This window comes from Myotis yumanensis, unplaced genomic scaffold (genome assembly GCF_028538775.1).
Source record: "Myotis yumanensis isolate MYYU_CA2020_CCGP unplaced genomic scaffold, mMyoYum1.0.hap1 SCAF_13, whole genome shotgun sequence".
NCBI lineage: Eukaryota > Metazoa > Chordata > Mammalia > Chiroptera > Vespertilionidae > Myotis > Myotis yumanensis.
In genome coordinates, this window is record NW_027223764.1 from 49,554,369 (window position 1) to 49,566,094 (window position 11,726).

At 51.4% G+C, this 11,726-nt stretch overlaps 1 pseudogene; it reads left to right on the forward strand.

Moving 5' to 3' along the window:
- The first annotated feature begins 501 nt into the window (after positions 1–501).
- Positions 502–7,748, forward strand: LOC139022060 (pulmonary surfactant-associated protein D-like; annotated as a pseudogene).
- The last annotated feature ends 3,978 nt before the right edge of the window (positions 7,749–11,726 follow it).

Here is an 11,726-nt window from a genome sequence, read left to right on the forward strand (position 1 = left end):
ACCCCTCTAGCTCCTCCACCCCTGCCCAGAAATGCCAAGAAGCTCCCAGCTCTTTCCCACTATCTGGGCAGTAATGTTGTGGTGAAGGACAAAGAGAAGTTGGCACAGCAAGCCCTGACTCTTGAAATATGCAAATGCATATGCTTTGCAATAGTTGTAGGTTTTTGTGCAACTTGTTTCCTCATCTGCCCCTTGCTCTGCTTCCCTGCACCTCAGATTCTTGGAAATCTGTAAAAACCAGACATTGATGATGCCACTTAACTCACAGAACTCAGTGTGGTGCAGATGAGGCCATGCACTGAGGGTGCTCTATAAACTCTAAGGTGACATGTGTGTAGTGGCAACTTTCCTGAATCCAGGTGGGGTGATGTGAGTCAACAAGGAAGAAAATTGTCCAAAGGAGTTCTTAAAAGATCAACACCACGTGGCTCAGGTTGCAGGGCAGCATAAATAGCCCGAGCCCGTGGGCCAGGGAAGCGCTCATTTGCCTGGAGACCCTGACCCTCGAGGAAGCAATGGTGAGTGTCAGTGCTGGCCTCTCTTTTTGTTTTCTCTGTGTCCAGCGAATGTCCCCCTGCCCATTTGGGGTGCTCTAATGTACTGGTGTTGAGGAAGACAGGGTCTATGTAGCTCTTCTGCTCTGGGAGGTGTGGGTGTAGGTGTGAGAGGGCAGCATAGTGGGGAAGAAGGACCATTCTTCTGCCCCTCACTCTGCTTCCTTTGCTCAGTGGCAGATTTGCCTTCTGGGCTGGGGGAGGGTGGGTGAGTGTGATATGACACCCACCCGGACCCCAGATGCCATTGTCAGGAAGCCTAAGGTGGGCATGCAATTTCAACTTCTCACCTGGCTCTCTCCATCCCTGATTTCTTCAGAAAGGAAGGTGGTGGAGGAGAAACAGCCCGGGCATTCCCAGGCCCAGGGTCAAAGTTCATCCTGGTGCAAACTGCCCTTTGGACATGGATACACAGGCTTTCCTCTTAGCTTCAAATCTTTGTTTAAAAATATGCCCACTAGACAAGTTTACTGATTTCAAATTAATTTTTAGAGGAGTCATTTTTCAATATACTTTATTCTGACATTGAGGCATAAAGTGAACATAATGTGGGTTTAGGGAGATGTGGCTCTGCCCAATACTGCTAGAGGCCCAGCGATGAGGCCTCATCCCAGTCCTAGGTCTCCAACCCTGTGAAGGGGCTCCTGCCCAGACACCTTTCTGCTACAATGAGCTGTGGTGCCCTCTGTGCCATCTTGAGCTGTGGGGCAGAATGCCTGTGGCTTTTCATTCTTCCCCAGTTGTGGGCACAGGGCCCTTGAATTGTGGCAGCTGCACACCAGGGGGAAATGCCCTGGCTCTGGCTGGAGCCTTTGGTGCTCATGGCCGAGCCTCTGCCCCAGCAAGTGCCACGCTGCTGGCCTGTGAGCTTGCCTGGTGTTTAGAGACTCCCATGATGCCCGAGGAAGTGGTAAACTCAGAATGAGAAAGAACTGGCACAAACAGTGTCCTCTGAGCCCAGAACCACCAGCATGTGGAGAAGAAAGCACTTCTGTGGCCAGGAGCATGTCCTTCTCTTTCTGTCCACCCTTGCAGGCCATGCTTCTCTTCCTCTCTGTGCTGGTCCTGCTCACACAGCCCCCAAGGTCATGGGGAGCAGAAGTGAAGAGCCTTTCCAAGAAACCTTTGATTGATGACTGTACCCTGGTCACGTGTAGCCCTGTGAAGGTTGGCCTGCCTGGTCGTGATGGACAAGATGGGAAAGATAGCCCCCAGGGAGAGATGGGGGATCCAGGTAGAGCTGGGACCGTGGGCTTGTCCTGGTGAGCATGGGTGGCACTGGAATTGTATGTAACCAACTCAGCAAGTCTGCATGTTCTGCGTGGAAGCCCTGGAAATGGAAACCCACCTCCTTGGGAAGAAGTCTCCTAGACCCCTGGTCGGCAAACTGCAGCTTGCGAGCCACATGCGGCTCTTTGGCCCCTTTAGGTGGTTGTTCCACAAAATACCATGTGCGGGCCTGCACTACAGTGTGATTGAAACTTCGTTGCCCATGTGCAGAAGTCGGTTTTTGGCCTGGGCGAGTCTATTTTGAAGAAGTACTGTTGATATTTGGCTCTGTTGACTAATGAGTTTGTCTACCACTGCCCTAGACATTCAGTCCACCTAAAATATCATGTTACCAGTTGGCAAATGACAGGCTGCCCTGAGCCTTGAGGTGTTTTCCCCCCTACCCTAGCTGTCTGGATTCCTCCCCTAGGATCTTCTGATTCCTCTCACCCCAACAATGAGCAAATTGTGGGTAAATGACTGGTCTTCAGGGCACCATAGATCAAAGCTGCGGCACTTATAGTTGTTCATTATGGTTGAATGATTTCTGTGCAGAGTGTGAAATATCTCTAACTAAATTCTACTGCATGAGAGGTGGGCAAAGATGAGGCCCTGTGGTCCCACACTCAGGCCTGATCAAAAGGATTTACCTAAATGCACTACAGAGGGGAGGAAAGGGAGCTCATGTTTTATAACTGGACGTTTGCAGCTTTTGATTTTCACCTGTTTAGTCTACCGCCCAGCTCCCATCTTATGTAACCACCAATAATCTGATCTCTGCATTTATAAGTTCAGGTTCTTTATTTTGTTTCTTAGAATCCAGATATAAATGAGATCATACTGTATCTGTCTTAATTTGTGTGACTGATGGCACTTAGCATAATTCCTTCAAGATCCATTCATGTTGATGGCAAATGGTAGGATTTATTTTTTGTGGCTGAATAATATTCCACTGTGTGTGTGTGTGTGTGTGTGTGTGTGTGTGTGTGACATTTTTATCCATTCATCCATTATGGACACTATGAGGTTGTTTCCAACTCTTGGCTACTGTAAAAAATATTGCAATGAACATGAGGGTACAGATATCTTTAAAATTAGTGTTTTATTTCCTTTGGATAAAACCCAGAAGTGGTATGGCTGAATCATATTTTTTAAAAAATGATATTTTTAATATCTTAAGGAAAATCCATGTTGGTATCCATAGTGGCTGCACCAATTTACAATACCACCAATAGTGCTAGGGGTTCTTCTTCTCCACATCCTCAACAACACTTGCGAGCTTTAGTGTTTTTTATAGTCGCCACTCTAGGAGGGGTGAGATGACATCTCGTGGGTTTAATTTGCATTTCCCTGGTGACTCATGTCAGGGATCATTTCTGATATGAAGTTTGGTCCTAGGAAGGGGAAAGCCAGGAGTCCATGAACCAGGGTAAAAGCTGGCAGATCCCCTGCTGTAAATACTCAGCCACGGGGCAGGGAGGGTGCACTGCATGGAAATCAGACAGTTCTTGGCTTAACACCCCCCGCTCCAGCTCTGGCAGGCCTGTTTCCTCGCCTGTGAAACGGGGATGTGCACACCCGTCTCCTGAGTCACCACTGGACTGAGGAGTGTGGAGGTGGAATGTCTACACCTGCGGAACCTGAAGGAATGCAGAGCTGACCTGCAGGTGCTCTACTCCTAGGCCCAGGGCCAGGTTTATGCCCATTTCTTCTGCTGCTGCAGGTTCACCAGGAGCAACAGGGCGAATAGAGATGCTGGATGTCCCCAAAGGGGACAATGGATCTGCTGGAGAACCGGGACCCAAGGGAGACTCGTGGCCACGTGGTGAGCAGTGGGCATGGACTGCAATGCCTGCCACTAGGCCATGCAGGAGGATGCACATACCCATCCCAGGAAGGAGGGTGACCTGCAGATGGCACTGGGTTCACACAGGGAAGGCTGTAATACTGCTGGGCGGCGTCTGTAGGATGGTGCTGTTCTCTGACCTCTATGACTGCTCTCACCTTCTCACGCTCTCCCATCTGAGAAGACTCCGTGCACTGACTGGCTGGTCCTTTTCCCAGGACCTCTGGGACCTGCAGGTGTGCGTGGGCCAGCTGGGAGAGATGGTCCCTCAAGAATACAAAGGGATCTAGGACCCCAAGGTAAACCAACCCCCAAAAGAGAGCCTGGACCCAAAGGTAGGAGGTTGGTGTGCGGAGGTCCGGAAGGGAGAGGGAGGAATGACGTTGGCAACCCATGATGTGACCTAAGGATGCTCAGCGTGCCAGGGAAGCCAGGCCATCACCACTGGCAGGCCCTGCTGTGGCCCCTGCCCGCCACTAACCCCCACATCAGGAGGAGCCCAGACAGTGGGGTGCATAGCCCCCCACTTCCCCTTCTCCACGTGGAGCTGAGGAAATCATCCAGCCTGCAGACACTCTTAGCAGCCTTTGCCCTAATCTGTACCTTCCTCAGGAGAAGTGGATGCCCCAGGCATGCAGGGCTCTGTAGGGACAAGAGACCCCCCCCACCACCACCAGGTCTCAAAGGGGAGAAAGGTGTCCCTGGTGAGCGTGGAGACCCTGGAATTGCAGGGGCAGCTGTGACAGTGACTGTGGGCGTCCTGGGGCCCAGCCCCTTACCCTCCCCTAGGAAAGCCTGTCACTGAGCACCCTTCCCTTGGGACCCAGACTCTGAGCCGATCCCTGGCTTTGAGGGACTGGACTTCACGGGGCCTCTCTCTCCTGCAGACAATGCTGCTCTGAGGCAGCAGGTAAGACGCCTGCAGGAAGACTTCCTTCAGTATAAGAAAGGTGAGTTCCTGGACCTGGACCTGAACCTGAGCCAGTTGCTAAGGGCAGGCTCCAGGCAGGGTCTGTGTTTGAGTTTGGGGTTGGCCGGGCCTGAGGCAGGCCTGGTTCTAGGATTAGGGGCTCTAGGATGCTAGTGGGTTTGGACGATGGGCTGGACCTGGGACTGTGGCAGGACCTGGGGCTAAGCATAGGGCGGGGCAGAACAAAGCAGCCACATGTTCCAGAAGCTGGAAGCAGATGCCAGGGACACGGAGCAGGGTGTGGCCCTTACACCAGCTCAGTGGGCTGGCGCCAACATGGTCAAGGCTACCAGGCTCCAGCCCCACCATCACAGCCACCTGTGACCCGACCCAGATTAATGCCCCAAGCCCAGTGCAGTTCAGACCTTCTCTCCTGCTGACCTGTGCTGGTCCCTGGACACCCCACTACCCAGGATGCATTTCTTATCTCTATGGGGCTGGGTGTGCAAACTCCTCAAGATGTTGCTGCCCAGGTCACAGCAGCAGTGACTCCAGACACTGTCCTGAGAGTGGAGGCTGGGAAGCTGTGCGAGGGTTCACAGCTGTGAGGGTCTGACCTTGGCATGTGGCCATTGAGAGACTCACCTGAGACAGGCCCTGGGTCTGGCAGGGGACAGGCTGCCTCTGGGCTCTGCCCAGTGCTGAGCTCTCCCCTCCTCCCGGGGTGTTCATGGTGGATACTCTCCCCCAACCTGGGTGCTGAGGAGTGAGAGGCTCCAGGAGCACAGCCCAGTGCCTGTGCTCTGTGGGCATCTCCACCTCAGTCCCTAATTTCCCCCCTCCTCCCCGCTTTCCCCATGTCAGCTTTGAGCTCAAATCATTCAGCAAATCTCATTGATCCAAAGAGGAGTTTCTGAATGAGGAGAGAACGCAGGGGTGAGATATAGGGTTGGCTCTTACATACCTAAGGCCACTGAGTACCCACATACCAAGGGTGAGGTTTTAAGCATTTGGTATGTCTCCCTCTCTCCACAAACATGCATGTGTGCTCACTCCCTCATATGCACACTGATGCAAACATAAGAAAATTCATGATATACACCTGACACACATGTGTGTTATACACATATGCCATCACTCACCTCACGTTATCTACACCCACCAGCACACACGCATATTCATACACACCAGGTGGGCCTTCAGTGTTCCCATGTGCCTTCAGATGGGCACGTGGCCATATTCGTGTATGCACACACAGACCCACCCGGGTGCATGTAGTGAATGGCAGAGGAACTCCTGTCCAGGGCGCTCTGGGTGCCCTCCTGAGCCTGTTGAGAGTCTGACCCCTGAACCCTTGTGGAAGGGTCACAGTGTGTTGGGGTGCAGCCTGGGCTCCTCACCAGCCCTTTGGGGCTGGAGCACAGCCCTCTCAGGAGTCCTGAAGGCTTCTATGCACAACTCAGAAGTCAAAGGGATGGAAAATGAGCCCGGCCAGCATGGCCCAGTGGTTGAGCATTAGCCTATGAACCAGGAGATCATGGTTTGATTCCTGGTCAGGGCATGTGCCTGGGCTGTGAGCTTGACCCCCAATAGGGGACGTGCAGGAGGCAGCCAATCAATGATTCTCTGTCATCATTGATATTTCTATCTCTCTCCTTCTCCCTTCCTCTCTGAAATCAATACAAATATATTAAAGCGTGCACACACACACACACACATACACACACATAAAGGATGGAAAATGAGATAGAATGAAAACATATAGTTGAATGTCACACAGGTGATGCTTTTATAAATTGTATTCCCATCTTAGAGATGAGGAACTGGAAACCCCGAAAAAGGAAGTGATTTTACCTTGTCCACCTGGACAGTCATGGCCAAGGCGGGGCTGAATGCCTGGCCCTCTGACTCCCAGACAGCCCTCTCTCCAGCACTGACTCTCTCCTGCCCCTGATGCCCATGCACACCTCTCAGCTGTCCTTGTCCTCTCTCCCAGCTCTCCAGCCTCACCCACATGCACACCTAGAGGCCAGCACTGGGCGCACACAGTGCAGAGATTAGCACAGCGCTGCCCTCAGATGGCCCACCCTCTCCTCTTCTTTCCCACGTCCACACCCGGCATGGACCTCCCTGTCAATGCCACATGCCCTGCTGTTATGCAGCGTCCACAGTGAGATCAGAGGGAGCACCGTCCTTGTTTCCAGCTCTCAGAGGCTGCATGATGCCATTTCGCTGCAGGATGCCAAAGCTTCCCAGTCCCGCCCAGTAACTGGGAAACCGATTCTGCCATGCAACATGGGGTGCAATAGAAAGAGCACGTCTCAGCTCTAGTGTGAGATCAGATAAGGGTGACCCCCAACTCTGCATGTGATTGTCACATGATGTTAGCCTCATACTTAACCTTTCTGAGCCCAGTGTTCTCACCTGTAACTAGACAGGCAGATCCACCTCCCAGAGCACACTGCGGAGGTGGGGTCTAATCATTGTCCTCCCTGGTGCTCTGAGGCCCTATATGGGAGGCCTGGGGCTCTGGTTGGAACACAAAGCTCTTAGTACCATCCAGTGTTGGAAGGTGCCCCCAGAACCCCAACCTGACTGTCCTCTCCTCCTAGTGGAGCTCTTCCCCCACGGCCGAGTTGTTGGCCAGAAGATCTTCAAGACAGCAGGCTTTGTAAAAGATTTCGTGCAGGCAGAGCAAATGTGCACAGAGGCCGGGGGGAAGCTGCCCTCCCCACGGTCTGAAGCCGAGAACCACGCCTTGCAACAGCTGGTTGAGATTGAGGACAAGGGTCCTGGGTGCCTGAGCTGGACTGACTATTGGAAGGGCTGGTTCACCTACCCAGACGGGAGGCCCCTGGTCTATTCCAAGTGGGGCCCTGGGGAGCCCAACAACAGTAAAGGCAGGGAGCACTGTGTGGAGATAATGACCAACGGCAAGTGGAATGATGTGGCCTGTGGAGCGAAGCGCCTTGTGATCTGCGAGTTCTGAGCCCTCGGGTTGGGTGGAGCAGCTGTGGTCCAGGACCCGGGCCCAGACCCGTGTGTTGCCCACATGACAAGGATGAGCTGAGGGCTCGGTGGCCAGGCTTCTGCACAGAGCCATCGGATGAGGCCAACCAAGGGCTCCCATGGAACTCCTCTCTCAGAATAAAATGTGAAACTGGCTTCACATACTGTCTGCTCTGTTATAGGAAGAAGGGGCCAGCCTGCTTTCCCAGTTGCAAGGGATAAAATTGGGTGCCCAAATACAAAGGCTTCTATTCAGCCTTTTGCCTACTCAAACTGTCAACCCAGCTAGTCACTCCCTCCTCTGTCACTCCCTCCTCTGTCACTCCCTCCTCTTGCTTTGGTGTCCCCTTATGCCAGTTCCTTATCATCCTCTTTTGCTAGCCCCTCCTCCTCTTCTTGACCACTTAATGGTGACCTGCTCAAGCCTTAGCCCTCCGTTCTCTCCCCTCTTCACCCTCACTCCAGGGATGAGCTCATTCTGTCCAGGGCTCAGATCCCTGGCACCCACATTATGTGCCTGCTCAGGACCTTCTGGAACCCCGTATTCCTTGGCCAATGCCAGCTGGATCCCAAGGGCTGGGCAGTTCCAGTGGCTGCTCCTTGTTTCAAGGCCTGAGCCCCAGAAGGTGCACAGCACCATGGGCTGACCTGGCAGGTCATCTGTCTCCCTGGCAGGACTGTGTGGCCCAGTTGAGTAGCCTCCTCCGCATCCCTGCACACCAGGACCTCATTCTACACTGTCATTGTGACTGCCTGTCGGCTCATGGGAGGGAGTCCCACCTGCACAATCCCCATTCCAGCTGAGATCTCAGGCACAGAGGGTCCAGCCTCACTCAGGTTCACCCCCAGCCCTGCCCTGGCCTCATTCCAGGAGGTTCTTCCCCCACGCCGCCTCAGAGACAGCTGGCCAGTTCCTCCTCCTCCTCCCACAGAGAGGGGGGAGACTTGCTCAAGGCCCCAGGTGTGTCAGTGCTACAACTTGGTCTAGTGAAAGGTCATCTGATCCCAAACCTTATATTTCTGGCCGGTCAACTTTTAGGCCAAAGGCCTCTGTATACCAGTTGACTTTACTGTCACTTGTGCTTAAGAAATTGGAAGGACACCTGGATGAAGCCCAGGCTCATAGGAGAGGCAACAAAACAGGAAAACAGCCCTCCTTTGTTCCCAGGGACCGGAGGCCACACCCCTCTTCCCACCACTCCACAGCCACACCTCAGATGTAGGACAGCAGGTCTGAAAGCAAAAAGCACATGTAATTACCATGGTGTCAGATGGGGACCAGATTTAGCAGGATGATCACTTAGTAAGTTATGTAATGACTATCCACTGGGATGTACACCTGAAGTTAATTTAACTCAGTATGTCACCTATAATTTAAAAATGAAAAAAAATTGAATAAAGTAATTATTGATAGGTTAAAAAAAAAGAAAGAAAAAAAAAGAAAGAAAAACCATACTTCCCAATGGCACACAGCTCAGTCTCTCTGCTGAGACCTTTTTCCTGTTACTGAAAAACAAAGCTCTAAGACCTGGCAGCTTCTGAAATATGTCAGTTATACAACAGTGAGCAAATAATCTTCAATTCAGGAGTCACACCTGGACACCATCCACCAGGGAGCTTAGAAAGGTATTTCGTTGCTAATACAAAAGAAAAAGCAGTGGATATGGTTTAAGCCCAGGGAAGCATTTTTTGTAAGAATGAAGAGTTCTGAGGTGGCTCAAGGACTGCGGGTGCACAAGCAGCGCTGTGCGGTCTCCCTGCTTCTGCCTCTGTGCATCCTCGCCTCTCTTCCTCCTTCTCCCACCACCTTGTTCTGCTCCAGGCTCTCAGCTGCCCAAGCACAGAGTCATGTGTCACACAGAGATCAGAAACGCTTGCTGGATATCAGGTCAAAATTCCTGTGGAAGTGAATCTGCCTGTCTCAGATGCCCACCTCTGGCCCAATAGACTAGGCCTGAGGGTGGACCCCACAGCACAGTATGGCCATTGGGACCCATGGAAGGTCATGGTGGTCTGGCAGTCCTAAAAGTGACCACTTCCCATCCCAGCAGGTAAGGCAACCTGTTTCTTTGAAAAGAGTGGAGGGAAATGGCAACACTGACTCAATAGGGAGAAAAGACGTGTCCTGTGGGGTTGAAGGCCAGGAATGTGGAGATCCCAGGCCCTGGGAGAAGCTTTAGATCCAACTCAGCATGGGGTCTGGTTCGCTCTCCAGCACAGAGAACAAGTAAGGAGGGTCATTTGGGTTCTGTAGACACAGTCCGACGAAAGCCAAGGACTAAGGCAAGTATTTCAGAAAAATTCAGGTTTTAACCCTTTCATGGCACAGAGACCTCTCCTACACTCACATTCATGTGCAGACGTGAACAAGGGCATTAAACAGTATTAGCCCTGCCCCACCCATGGTAGCCTTGTTTCCTAGTGTAATAGCCTGGGTGCCAAGTGAAGCCAGGGCTGCAGAACTCTGACCTTTCAGGGGATGCTATGACCCTCACCGTGCCAGGTGACATCCTGGGATCAGCCTGGGGTCCTTCAATGTGCAGAGGGTGACAACCACAGCAGCTCCATGGGTAAGTCCCTGCTCAGTTCAATAGTATATTCTCAGATCACCTCCTGGTTCTCAACCCTCTTGCTACCCAACCAACCCACTTCCCATCATGAACTAATGGTGGGGCACACTCTGATGTTTGCTGGTGTTAGAATATTTATCTTTGTCCTGAATTCCCTCAACATAAAACACCAAGAACTGAGTTGCTTTAGTTCAGAATATTCTCAATCACTCTTATCTTCTGGATATCCTTAATTCAAGTTTAATGGTGTGCTTGACTTTTCAAGCTACCGGTGTTTATATACTAGAGCCAAGAACCCAGGTATCTACTAGAGGGGACAACATATTCATAAGCTAAGTATTTATCCAGGCACCTCGTCATACTCCCATAGATGCTAGAAGCCCTGAAAAGCCCTGATATGAGGGATAAGCTGAAGAACTCTTCCTGCACACAATAGAGGCGCTCAAGACGAAGATTTGCAATGAGTGGATGATTGTAAAACCTTTTAACTAGGAGCACAGAGGACAGTCATGACTTTGTGCAATCACTGAGCTACTCAGAGACCAAGACACTTCTTATTACTGTCGACGCCGTGTCTATTAGGCCCCCTGATGGCCCATAGCAGGTGTCTTCCCATAGGCTTTACTGTTGTTGCTTTTGTGTGTCTGTGAATATTTCAATCTGAGAGACCTTATGAAGGCTGGCCTGTGACCTGTGTCGCTTCTGGGTAGAAGCAGATAAGGGCAGTTGCACTGTCTGAAACACCCTATTCTCTGCTGCCATGGTGGGCACAGCAGCATTGGTGCTTATAACATGTTGTGTAACCCAGCATTCCCGAAACCTGAGCAAATGCAGGGGAAATAGTTTCTCTTGAAGATCACTTGGATGGATCTACCTGGACCTTGAGTGAGATTTGGAGGTTGTCACTGCAGCATATGTAGCCCACGTTTACTGCATGAATTTTGAATATTAACCTACTTGACTTTCAGTTACCTAAGCAATACAGTCTCTCTCAGGCTGCCTGATCAAACAACCTGGACTCACAAGGGACTCACAAGGGCCCTCCTACCTGAGCAAAATGGTACTTTTCATATTTGTTTCACAAGAAGACAGTGAAAAAATGAAAGAATTGAGTGAATGAAATCCTGAATTCCTATTTGTAAGCCTATTTGTATGGTTGAATAAAGTGTTTTCAAGACATTTCCAGGCCCATTTACCTGAGGAAATAGCACAGTGACCCCACTGCCAGCCTCTCTGCACTTTTGTTAATTCCCTGAATGCCTCATTTCACATGTAAGTGGCTGGGGTCAGGCCAAGGCCATAGGTCAGATGACAACTTCAGGCCAAGAGAATGCATTCTGTGATCAGAGGGCTGGATCAGGGCAGGAAGGGGAGGGTACAAATGCTGCTGGGCTTTGAGCAAGCTCAGGACGCCTGGCCCTGGCCACAGAGGGCCTGACAGGATAGGAATACGATGAGGGGGATTTGAGTTCTCCAAAGACTCAGTTTCTAAAAAGAGTGAGGCTGGGAGGACCTCATCAGGGGGTCTTATGCTGGAATAAATAACTTAGAACAGTCAGAAAAATTAC